Source organism: Calliopsis andreniformis, unplaced genomic scaffold, assembly GCF_051401765.1.
Source record: "Calliopsis andreniformis isolate RMS-2024a unplaced genomic scaffold, iyCalAndr_principal scaffold0047, whole genome shotgun sequence".
Lineage (NCBI taxonomy): Eukaryota > Metazoa > Arthropoda > Insecta > Hymenoptera > Andrenidae > Calliopsis > Calliopsis andreniformis.
This window is the reverse complement of record NW_027480456.1, coordinates 2,248,731-2,262,077: the sequence shown is the minus strand read 5'-3', so window position 1 is coordinate 2,262,077 and position 13,347 is coordinate 2,248,731.

The following is a 13,347-nucleotide window of genomic DNA, read 5'->3' as shown; positions in this document are numbered from 1 at the left end:
CTATGGCTATTGCTATGGCTATGGCTGCTATGGCTATGGCTATGGCTATGGCTATGGCTGCTATGGCTATGGCACTGGCTGCTATGGCTATGGCTGCTATGGCTACTATGGCTATTGCTATGGCTATGGCTGCTATGGCTATGGCTATAGCCGCCATGACAATGGCTACGCGTGCTATGGCTATGGCCGTGACTGGTTTGGCTATGGCTGTAGCTGCTATGGCTATGGCTATGGCTATGGCTGCTATGGCTATGGCAATGGCCATGGCTGCTATGGCTATTGCTTCTATGGCTATGGCTATGGCTATGGCTGCTATGGCTATGGCTGCTATGGCTACTGTGGCTATGGCTATGGCTTTGGCTGCCATGGCTATGGCTATGGCTGCTATGGCCATTGCTGCTATGGCTGTGGCTGCTATGGCTATGGCTGCTATGGCTATGGCTATGACTGCTATGGCTATGTATGCTATGACTATGGCCATGGCTGCTATGGCTATGCCTGTGGTTGCTATGGCTATCGCTATGGCTACTGCTATGGCTGCTATGGGTATGAAAATGTCTATGGCTGCAATGGCTATGGCTATGGCTGCTATGGCTATGGTTATGGCTATGGCTGCTATGGCCATGCCTATGGCTGCTATGGATATCACTATGGCTATGGCTATGGCTGCTATGGCTATGGCTATGGCTGCTATGGCTATGGCTATGGCTATGGCTGCAATGGCTATGGCAATGGCTACTATGGCCATGGCTATTTCTGCTATGGCTATGGCTATGGCTGCCATGGCTACGCCTTTTATGGCTATGGCTTCTATGGCTATCGCTATGGCTATGACTGCTGTGGCTATGGCTACGGCTGCTGTGGCTCTCGCTATGGCTGCTACGGCTATGGCTATGCCTAAGGCTGCTGTGGCTATGGCTATGGCTGCATTGGCTACGGCTATAGCTGCATTGGCTGCTGTGGCTATGGCTATGTCTATGGCTGCTATGGCTGTGGCTCTGGCTGCTTTGGCTATGGCTATAGCTGGATTGGCTGCTGTGGCTATGTCTATGTGTATGGCTGCTATGGCTGTGGCTATCGCTATGGCTGCTATAGAAATAGCTATGATGGCTAAGACTATGGCTATGGCTGCAATGGCTATGGCTATGGGTATGGCTGCTGTGGCTATGGCAATGGCTGATATGGCAATGGCTATGGCTATGGCTGCTATGGCTATGGCTATGGCTTCGGCTATGTCTGCTATGGCTATGGTTATGGCTGCTATGGCTATGGCTATGGGTATGGCTGCTATGGCAATGGCTTTGGCTGCTATGGCTATGGCTATGGCTGCTATGGCTATGGCAATGGCTACTATGGCCATGGCTATGACTGCTATGGCTATGGCTATGGCTGCTTTGGCTGTGGGTATGGCTATAGCTGCTGTGGCTATGGCTATGGCTGCTATGGCTATGGCTATGGCTGCTATGGCTATGTATGCTATGGCTATGGCAATGGCTATGGCTGCTATGGTTATGGCTGCTATGGCTATGGCTATGGCTGCTATGGCTACCGCCATGGCTACAGCTATGGCTGCTATGGCTATGAAAATGGCTATGGCTGCTATGGCTATGGCTATGGCTGCTATGGCTATGGTTATGGCTGATATGGCTATGGCTTGGCTATGGCTGCTATGGCTATGGCTATGGCTGCGGCTGCTATGGCTATGGCTTTTATGGCTATCGCTACGGCTATGACCGCTATGGCTATGGCTATGGCTTCTATGGCTATGTCTATGGCTATGACAGCTGTGGCTATGGCTACGGGTGCTGTGGCTCTCGCTATGGCTGCTATGGCTGTGGCTATTGCCGATATGGCTATGGCTAAGGCTATGGCTGGTATGGCCATGGACATGGCTGCTATGGCTATTGCTATGGCTGCTATGGCAATGGCTATGGCTACGGCTATAGCTGCTAGGGCCACCATGGCTAAGGCAATGGCTGCTATGGCTATGGCTATGGCTGCGGCTGCAATGGCTATGGCTGCTTTGGCTATGGTTATGGCTGCTATGGCTATGGCTATGGATATGGCTGCTATGGCTATGGCTATGACTGCTATGGCTATGGCTATGGCTGCTGTGGCTTTGGCTATGGCTACTATGGCTCCTATGGTTATGGCTATGGCTGCTATGGCTATGGCTATGGATATGGCTGCTATGGCTACGGCTATGTCTGGTATGGCCATGGCTATGGCTGCTATGGCTATGGCTATGGCTGCTATGGCTTTGGCTATGGCTGCTACGTCTACCTCGAGGACTGCTATGGCTATGGCTATGGCTCTGGCTGCTATGGCTATTGCTATGGCTATGGCTGCTATGGCTGTGTCTACGTCTGCTATGGCTATGGCTATCGCTGCGTCTGCTTTGGCTATGGCTGCTATGGCTATGGCTATAGCCGCCATGACAATGGCTACGCGTGCTATGGCTATGGCCGTGACTGGTTTGGCTATGGCTATAGCTGCTATGGCTATGGCTATGGCTATGGCTGCTTTCGCCAGGGCTATAGCTGCATTGGCTGCTGTGGCTATGGCTATGTCTGCTATGGAAATATCTATGGTGGCTATGGCTATGGCTATAGCTGCTACGGCTATGGCTATTGCTATGGCTGCTGTGGCTGTGGCTATTTCTGATATGGCTATGGCTAAGGCTATGGCTGGTATGGCCATGGCCATGGCTGCTGTGGCTATTGCTATGGCTGCTATGGCAATGGCTATGGCTACGGCTATGGCTGCTAGGGCCACCATGGCTAAGGCAATGGCTGCTATGGCTATGGCTATGGCTGCGGCTGCAATGGCTATGGCTGCTTTGGCTATGGTTATGGCTGCTATGGCTATGGCTTTGGATATGGCTGCTATGTCTATGGCTATGACTGCTATGGCTATGGCTATGGCTGCTGTGGCTTTGCCTATGGCTACTATGGCTGCTATGGCTATGGCTATGGCTGCTATTGCTATGCCTATGGATATGGCTGCTATGGCTACGGCTATGTCTGGTATGGCCATGGCTATGTCTGCTATGGCTATGCCTTTTGTGGCTATGGCTTCTATGGCTATCGCTATGGCTATGGCTGCTTTGGCTATGGCTTTAGCTGCATTGGCTGCTGTGGCTATGGCTCTGTCTATGGCTGCTATGGCTGTGGCTATGGCTATGGCTGCTATGGCTATGTCTACGTCTGCTATGGCTATGGCAATCGCTGCGTCTGCTATGGCTATGGCTGCTCTGGCTTTGGCTATGGCTACTATGGCTGTTATTGCTATGGCTATGGCTACTATGGCTATGGCTATCCCTGCTCTGGCTTTGGCTATGGCTACTATGACTGTTATTGCTATGGCTATGGCTACTATGGCTATGGATACGGCTGCTCTGGCTATGGCTATGGCTATGTCTGCTATGGCTATGGCTATGGCTGCCATGGCTATGCCTTTTGTGGCTATGGCTTCTATGGCTATCGCTATGGCTATGGCTGCTTTGGCTATGGCTTTAGCTGCATTGGCTGCTGTGGCTATGGCTCTGTCTATGGCTGCTATGGCTGTGGCTATGGCTATGGCTGCTATGGAAATAGCTATGGCAGCAATGGCTATGGCTAGGTCTGCTATGGCTATGGCTATGGCTGCTATGGCCACCATGGCCATGGCAATGGCTGCTATGGCTATGGCTATGGCTGCTATGACTATGGCTACGTCTGTGGCTGCTATGGCTATGGCTGCTATGGCTATGGCTATGGCTATGGCCATGGCTGCTATGGCTGTGGCTATGTCTATGGCTGCTATTGCTATGGCTATGGCTATGGCTGCTGTGGCTGTTGCTATGGCTGATATGGCTATGGCTATGGCTATGGCTGCTATGGCTATGGCTATGGCTACGGCTATGGCTGCTATGGCTATGGCTATGGCTATGGCTGCTATGGCTATGGCTATTGCTGCTATGGCTATGGCTATGGCTACGGCCATGACTGCTATCGCCACCGTGGCTATGGCAATGCCTGCTATGGCTATGGCTATGGCTGGGGCTGCTATGGTTATGACTTTTATGGCTATCGCTATGGGTATGACTGCTATGGCTATGGCTATGGCTGCTATTGCTATGTATGCTATGGCTATGGCAATGGCTATGGCTGCTATGGCTATGGCAGCTATGGCTATGGCCATGGCTGCTATGGCTATGGCTATGGCTGCTATGGCTATGGGTATGGCTATAGCTGCTATGGCTATGGCTATGGCTTCTATGGCTACGTCTATGGCTAAGGCTGCTATGGCTATTGCTATGGCTGCTTTGGATATGGCTATAGCTGCATTGGCTGCTGTGGCTATGGCTATGGCTGAATTGGCTATGGCTATAGCTGCATTCGCTGCTGTGGCTATGGCTATGTCTATGGCTGCTATGGCTGTGGCTCTGGCTGCTTTGTCTATGGCTATAGCTGCATTGTCTGCTGTGGCTATGTCAATGTCTATGGCTGCTATGGCTGTGGCTATGTCTATGGCTGCTATGGAAGTAGCTATGGCAGCTATGGCTATGGCTATTGCTGCTATGGCTATGGCTATGGCTATGGCTGCTACGGCTATGGCAATGGCTGCTATGGCTATGGCAATGGCTGCTATGGCTATGGCTGCTATGGCTATGGCTATGGCTATGGCTGCTATGGCTATGGCAATGGCTATGTCTGCTATGGCTATGGCTGTGGCTGCTATGGCTATGGTTGTGGTTGCAATGGCTATTGCGTCTATCTGCTATGGCTATGGCTGTGGATATGGCTTCTATGGCTATGTCTATGGCTGAGGCTGCTATGGATTGGCTATGGCTGCTATGGCTTGGCTATGGCTGCTATGGCTATGGCTACAGCTGCATTGGCTGCTGTGGCTATGGCTATGTCTATGGCTGCTATGGCTGTGGTTATGACTATGTCTGCTATGGAAATATCTATGGCGGCTATGGCTATGGCTATAGCTGCTATGGCTATGGCTATTGCTATGGCTGCTGTGGCTGTGGCTATTTCTGATATGGCTATGGCTAAGGCTATGGCTGGTATGGCCATGGCCATGGCTGCTGTGGCTATTGCTATGGCTGCTATGGCAATGGCTACGGCTACGGCTATGGCTGCTAGGGCCACCATGGCTAAGGCAATGGCTGCTATGGCTATGGCTATGGCTGCGGCTGCAATGGCTATGGCTGCTTTGGCTATGGTTATGGCTGCTATGGCTATGGCTTTGGATATGGCTGCTATGGCAATGGCTTTGGCTGCTATGGCTATGGCTATGGCTGCTATGGCTATGGCAATGGCTACTATGGCCATGGCTATGACTGCTATGGCTATGGCTATGGCTGCTATGGCTGTGGGTATGGCTATAGCTGCTGTGGCTATGGCTATGGCTGCTATGGCTATGGCTATGGCTGCTATGACTATGTATGCTATGGCTATGGCAATGGCTATGGCTGCTATGGTTATGGCTGCTATGGCTATGGCTATGGCTGCTATGGCTACCGCCATGGCTACAGCTATGGCTGCTATGGCTATGAAAATGGCTATGGCTGCTATGGCTATGGCTATGGCTGCTATGGCTATGGTTATGGCTGATATGGCTATGGCTTGGCTATGGCTGCTATGGCTATGGCTATAGCTGCATTGGCTGCTATGGCTATGGCTATGGCTTTTATGGCTATCGCTACGGCTATGACCGCTATGGCTATGGCTATGGCTTCTATGGCTATGTCTATGGCTAAGGCTGCTATGGCTTGGCTATGGCTGCTATGGCTATGGCTATAGCTGCATTGGCTGCTGTGGCTATGGCTATGTCTATAGCTGCTATGGCTGTGGCTATGGCTCGGCTGCTATGGAAATATCTATGGCGGCTATGGCTAGGGCTATGGCTGCTATGGCTATGACTATGGCTATGGCTGCTGTGGCTGTGGCTATGGCTGATATGGCTATGGCTTGGCTATGGCTGCTATGGCTATGGCTATGGCTGCGGCTGCTATGGCTATGGCTTTTATGGCTATCGCTACGGCTATGACTGCTATGGCTATTGCTATGGCTATGGCTGCTATGGCTATGGCTATGGCTATGGCTATGGCTGCTATGGCTATGGCACTGGCTGCTATGGCTATGGCTGCTATGGCTACTATGGCTATTGCTATGGCTATGGCTGCTATGGCTATGGTTATGGCTATGGCTGCTATGGCTATGGCTATGCCTTTTATGGCTATGGCTTCTATGGCCATCGCTATGGCTACAGCTGCTATGGCTATGGATACGGCTGCTATGGCTATGCCCTTTATGGCTATGGCTTCTATGGCTATCGCTATGGCTATGACAGCTGTGGCTATGGCTACGGGTGCTGTGGCTCTCGCTATGGCTGCTATGGCTGTGGCTATTGCTGATATGGCTATGGCTAAGGCTATGGCTGGTATGGCCATGGACATGGCTGCTATGGCTATTGCTATGGCTGCTATGGCAATGGCTATGGCTACGGCTATAGCTGCTAGGGCCACCATGGCTAAGGCAATGGCTGCTATGGCTATGGCTATGGCTGCGGCTGCAATGGCTATGGCTGCTTTGGCTATGGTTATGGCTGCTATGGCTATGGCTATGGATATGGCTGCTATGGCTATGGCTATGACTGCTATGGCTATGGCTATGGCTGCTGTGGCTTTGGCTATGGCTACTATGGCTCCTATGGTTATGGCTATGGCTGCTATGGCTATGGCTATGGATATGGCTGCTATGGCTACGGCTATGTCTGGTATGGCCATGGCTATGGCTGCTATGGCTATGGCTATGGCTGCTATGGCTTTGGCTATGGCTGCTACGTCTACCTCGAGGACTGCTATGGCTATGGCTATGGCTCTGGCTGCTATGGCTATTGCTATGGCTATGGCTGCTATGGCTGTGTCTACGTCTGCTATGGCTATGGCTATCGCTGCGTCGGCTTTGGCTATGGCTGCTATGGCTATGGCTATAGCCGCCATGACAATGGCTACGCGTGCTATGGCTATGGCCGTGACTGGTTTGGCTATGGCTATAGCTGCTATGGCTATGGCTATGGCTATGGCTGCTATGGCTATGGCAATGGCTATGGCTGCTATGGCTATGGCTTCAATAGCTATGGCTATGGCTATGGCTGCTATGGCTATGGCTGCTGTGGCTACTATGGCTATGGCTATGGATTTGGCTGCTATGGCTATGGCTATGGCTGCTATGGAAGTAGCTATGGCAGCTATGGCTATGGCTATGGCTGCTATGGCTATGGCTATGGCTATGGCTGCTACGGCTATGGCAATGGCTGCTATGGCTATGGCAATGGCTGCTATGGCTATGGCTGCTATGGCTATGGCTATGGCTGCTATGGCTATGGCAATGGCTATGTCTGCTACGGCTATGGCTATGGCTGCTTTGGCTATGGTTATGGCTGCTATGGCTATGGCTATGGATATGGCTGCTATGGCTGTGGCTCTGGCTGCTTTGGCTATGGCTATAGCTGGATTGGCTGCTGTGGCTATGTCTATGTGTATGGCTGCTATGGCTGTGGCTATCGCTATGGCTGCTATAGAAATAGCTATGATGGCTAAGACTATGGCTATGGCTGCAATGGCTATGGCTATGGGTATGGCTGCTGTGGCTATGGCAATGGCTGATATGGCAATGGCTATGGCTATGGCTGCTATGGCTATGGCTATGGCTTCGGCTATGTCTGCTATGGCTATGGTTATGGCTGCTATGGCTATGGCTATGGGTATGGCTGCTATGGCAATGGCTTTGGCTGCTATGGCTATGGCTATGGCTGCTATGGCTATGGCAATGGCTACTATGGCCATGGCTATGACTGCTATGGCTATGGCTATGGCTGCTTTGGCTGTGGGTATGGCTATAGCTGCTGTGGCTATGGCTATGGCTGCTATGGCTATGGCTATGGCTGCTATGGCTATGTATGCTATGGCTATGGCAATGGCTATGGCTGCTATGGTTATGGCTGCTATGGCTATGGCTATGGCTGCTATGGCTACCGCCATGGCTACAGCTATGGCTGCTATGGCTATGAAAATGGCTATGGCTGCTATGGCTATGGCTATGGCTGCTATGGCTATGGTTATGGCTGATATGGCTATGGCTTGGCTATGGCTGCTATGGCTATGGCTATGGCTGCGGCTGCTATGGCTATGGCTTTTATGGCTATCGCTACGGCTATGACCGCTATGGCTATGGCTATGGCTTCTATGGCTATGTCTATGGCTATGACAGCTGTGGCTATGGCTACGGGTGCTGTGGCTCTCGCTATGGCTGCTATGGCTGTGGCTATTGCCGATATGGCTATGGCTAAGGCTATGGCTGGTATGGCCATGGACATGGCTGCTATGGCTATTGCTATGGCTGCTATGGCAATGGCTATGGCTACGGCTATAGCTGCTAGGGCCACCATGGCTAAGGCAATGGCTGCTATGGCTATGGCTATGGCTGCGGCTGCAATGGCTATGGCTGCTTTGGCTATGGTTATGGCTGCTATGGCTATGGCTATGGATATGGCTGCTATGGCTATGGCTATGACTGCTATGGCTATGGCTATGGCTGCTGTGGCTTTGGCTATGGCTACTATGGCTCCTATGGTTATGGCTATGGCTGCTATGGCTATGGCTATGGATATGGCTGCTATGGCTACGGCTATGTCTGGTATGGCCATGGCTATGGCTGCTATGGCTATGGCTATGGCTGCTATGGCTTTGGCTATGGCTGCTACGTCTACCTCGAGGACTGCTATGGCTATGGCTATGGCTCTGGCTGCTATGGCTATTGCTATGGCTATGGCTGCTATGGCTGTGTCTACGTCTGCTATGGCTATGGCTATCGCTGCGTCTGCTTTGGCTATGGCTGCTATGGCTATGGCTATAGCCGCCATGACAATGGCTACGCGTGCTATGGCTATGGCCGTGACTGGTTTGGCTATGGCTATAGCTGCTATGGCTATGGCTATGGCTATGGCTGCTTTCGCCAGGGCTATAGCTGCATTGGCTGCTGTGGCTATGGCTATGTCTGCTATGGAAATATCTATGGTGGCTATGGCTATGGCTATAGCTGCTACGGCTATGGCTATTGCTATGGCTGCTGTGGCTGTGGCTATTTCTGATATGGCTATGGCTAAGGCTATGGCTGGTATGGCCATGGCCATGGCTGCTGTGGCTATTGCTATGGCTGCTATGGCAATGGCTATGGCTACGGCTATGGCTGCTAGGGCCACCATGGCTAAGGCAATGGCTGCTATGGCTATGGCTATGGCTGCGGCTGCAATGGCTATGGCTGCTTTGGCTATGGTTATGGCTGCTATGGCTATGGCTTTGGATATGGCTGCTATGTCTATGGCTATGACTGCTATGGCTATGGCTATGGCTGCTGTGGCTTTGCCTATGGCTACTATGGCTGCTATGGCTATGGCTATGGCTGCTATTGCTATGCCTATGGATATGGCTGCTATGGCTACGGCTATGTCTGGTATGGCCATGGCTATGTCTGCTATGGCTATGCCTTTTGTGGCTATGGCTTCTATGGCTATCGCTATGGCTATGGCTGCTTTGGCTATGGCTTTAGCTGCATTGGCTGCTGTGGCTATGGCTCTGTCTATGGCTGCTATGGCTGTGGCTATGGCTATGGCTGCTATGGCTATGTCTACGTCTGCTATGGCTATGGCAATCGCTGCGTCTGCTATGGCTATGGCTGCTCTGGCTTTGGCTATGGCTACTATGGCTGTTATTGCTATGGCTATGGCTACTATGGCTATGGCTATCCCTGCTCTGGCTTTGGCTATGGCTACTATGACTGTTATTGCTATGGCTATGGCTACTATGGCTATGGATACGGCTGCTCTGGCTATGGCTATGGCTATGTCTGCTATGGCTATGGCTATGGCTGCCATGGCTATGCCTTTTGTGGCTATGGCTTCTATGGCTATCGCTATGGCTATGGCTGCTTTGGCTATGGCTTTAGCTGCATTGGCTGCTGTGGCTATGGCTCTGTCTATGGCTGCTATGGCTGTGGCTATGGCTATGGCTGCTATGGAAATAGCTATGGCAGCAATGGCTATGGCTAGGTCTGCTATGGCTATGGCTATGGCTGCTATGGCCACCATGGCCATGGCAATGGCTGCTATGGCTATGGCTATGGCTGCTATGACTATGGCTACGTCTGTGGCTGCTATGGCTATGGCTGCTATGGCTATGGCTATGGCTATGGCCATGGCTGCTATGGCTGTGGCTATGTCTATGGCTGCTATTGCTATGGCTATGGCTATGGCTGCTGTGGCTGTTGCTATGGCTGATATGGCTATGGCTATGGCTATGGCTGCTATGGCTATGGCTATGGCTACGGCTATGGCTGCTATGGCTATGGCTATGGCTATGGCTGCTATGGCTATGGCTATTGCTGCTATGGCTATGGCTATGGCTACGGCCATGACTGCTATCGCCACCGTGGCTATGGCAATGCCTGCTATGGCTATGGCTATGGCTGGGGCTGCTATGGTTATGACTTTTATGGCTATCGCTATGGGTATGACTGCTATGGCTATGGCTATGGCTGCTATTGCTATGTATGCTATGGCTATGGCAATGGCTATGGCTGCTATGGCTATGGCAGCTATGGCTATGGCCATGGCTGCTATGGCTATGGCTATGGCTGCTATGGCTATGGGTATGGCTATAGCTGCTATGGCTATGGCTATGGCTTCTATGGCTACGTCTATGGCTAAGGCTGCTATGGCTATTGCTATGGCTGCTTTGGATATGGCTATAGCTGCATTGGCTGCTGTGGCTATGGCTATGGCTGAATTGGCTATGGCTATAGCTGCATTCGCTGCTGTGGCTATGGCTATGTCTATGGCTGCTATGGCTGTGGCTCTGGCTGCTTTGTCTATGGCTATAGCTGCATTGTCTGCTGTGGCTATGTCAATGTCTATGGCTGCTATGGCTGTGGCTATGTCTATGGCTGCTATGGAAGTAGCTATGGCAGCTATGGCTATGGCTATTGCTGCTATGGCTATGGCTATGGCTATGGCTGCTACGGCTATGGCAATGGCTGCTATGGCTATGGCAATGGCTGCTATGGCTATGGCTGCTATGGCTATGGCTATGGCTATGGCTGCTATGGCTATGGCAATGGCTATGTCTGCTATGGCTATGGCTGTGGCTGCTATGGCTGCTATGGCTATGGCAATGGCTATGTCTGCTATGGCTATGGCTGTGGCTGCTATGGCTATGGTTGTGGTTGCAATGGCTATTGCGTCTATCTGCTATGGCTATGGCTGTGGATATGGCTTCTATGGCTATGTCTATGGCTGAGGCTGCTATGGATTGGCTATGGCTGCTATGGCTTGGCTACGGCTGCTATGGCTATGGCTACAGCTGCATTGGCTGCTGTGGCTATGGCTATGTCTATGGCTGCTATGGCTGTGGTTATGACTATGTCTGCTATGGAAATATCTATGGCGGCTATGGCTATGGCTATAGCTGCTATGGCTATGGCTATTGCTATGGCTGCTGTGGCTGTGGCTATTTCTGATATGGCTATGGCTAAGGCTATGGCTGGTATGGCCATGGCCATGGCTGCTGTGGCTATTGCTATGGCTGCTATGGCAATGGCTACGGCTACGGCTATGGCTGCTAGGGCCACCATGGCTAAGGCAATGGCTGCTATGGCTATGGCTATGGCTGCGGCTGCAATGGCTATGGCTGCTTTGGCTATGGTTATGGCTGCTATGGCTATGGCTTTGGATATGGCTGCTATGGCAATGGCTTTGGCTGCTATGGCTATGGCTATGGCTGCTATGGCTATGGCAATGGCTACTATGGCCATGGCTATGACTGCTATGGCTATGGCTATGGCTGCTATGGCTGTGGGTATGGCTATAGCTGCTGTGGCTATGGCTATGGCTGCTATGGCTATGGCTATGGCTGCTATGACTATGTATGCTATGGCTATGGCAATGGCTATGGCTGCTATGGTTATGGCTGCTATGGCTATGGCTATGGCTGCTATGGCTACCGCCATGGCTACAGCTATGGCTGCTATGGCTATGAAAATGGCTATGGCTGCTATGGCTATGGCTATGGCTGCTATGGCTATGGTTATGGCTGATATGGCTATGGCTTGGCTATGGCTGCTATGGCTATGGCTATAGCTGCATTGGCTGCTATGGCTATGGCTATGGCTTTTATGGCTATCGCTACGGCTATGACCGCTATGGCTATGGCTATGGCTTCTATGGCTATGTCTATGGCTAAGGCTGCTATGGCTTGGCTATGGCTGCTATGGCTATGGCTATAGCTGCATTGGCTGCTGTGGCTATGGCTATGTCTATAGCTGCTATGGCTGTGGCTATGGCTCGGCTGCTATGGAAATATCTATGGCGGCTATGGCTAGGGCTATGGCTGCTATGGCTATGACTATGGCTATGGCTGCTGTGGCTGTGGCTATGGCTGATATGGCTATGGCTTGGCTATGGCTGCTATGGCTATGGCTATGGCTGCGGCTGCTATGGCTATGGCTTTTATGGCTATCGCTACGGCTATGACTGCTATGGCTATTGCTATGGCTATGGCTGCTATGGCTATGGCTATGGCTATGGCTATGGCTGCTATGGCTATGGCACTGGCTGCTATGGCTATGGCTGCTATGGCTACTATGGCTATTGCTATGGCTATGGCTGCTATGGCTATGGTTATGGCTATGGCTGCTATGGCTATGGCTATGCCTTTTATGGCTATGGCTTCTATGGCCATCGCTATGGCTACAGCTGCTATGGCTATGGATACGGCTGCTATGGCTATGCCCTTTATGGCTATGGCTTCTATGGCTATCGCTATGGCTATGACAGCTGTGGCTATGGCTACGGGTGCTGTGGCTCTCGCTATGGCTGCTATGGCTGTGGCTATTGCTGATATGGCTATGGCTAAGGCTATGGCTGGTATGGCCATGGACATGGCTGCTATGGCTATTGCTATGGCTGCTATGGCAATGGCTATGGCTACGGCTATAGCTGCTAGGGCCACCATGGCTAAGGCAATGGCTGCTATGGCTATGGCTATGGCTGCGGCTGCAATGGCTATGGCTGCTTTGGCTATGGTTATGGCTGCTATGGCTATGGCTATGGATATGGCTGCTATGGCTATGGCTATGACTGCTATGGCTATGGCTATGGCTGCTGTGGCTTTGGCTATGGCTACTATGGCTCCTATGGTTATGGCTATGGCTGCTATGGCTATGGCTATGGATATGGCTGCTATGGCTACGGCTATGTCTGGTATGGCCATGGCTATGGCTGCTATGGCTATGGCTA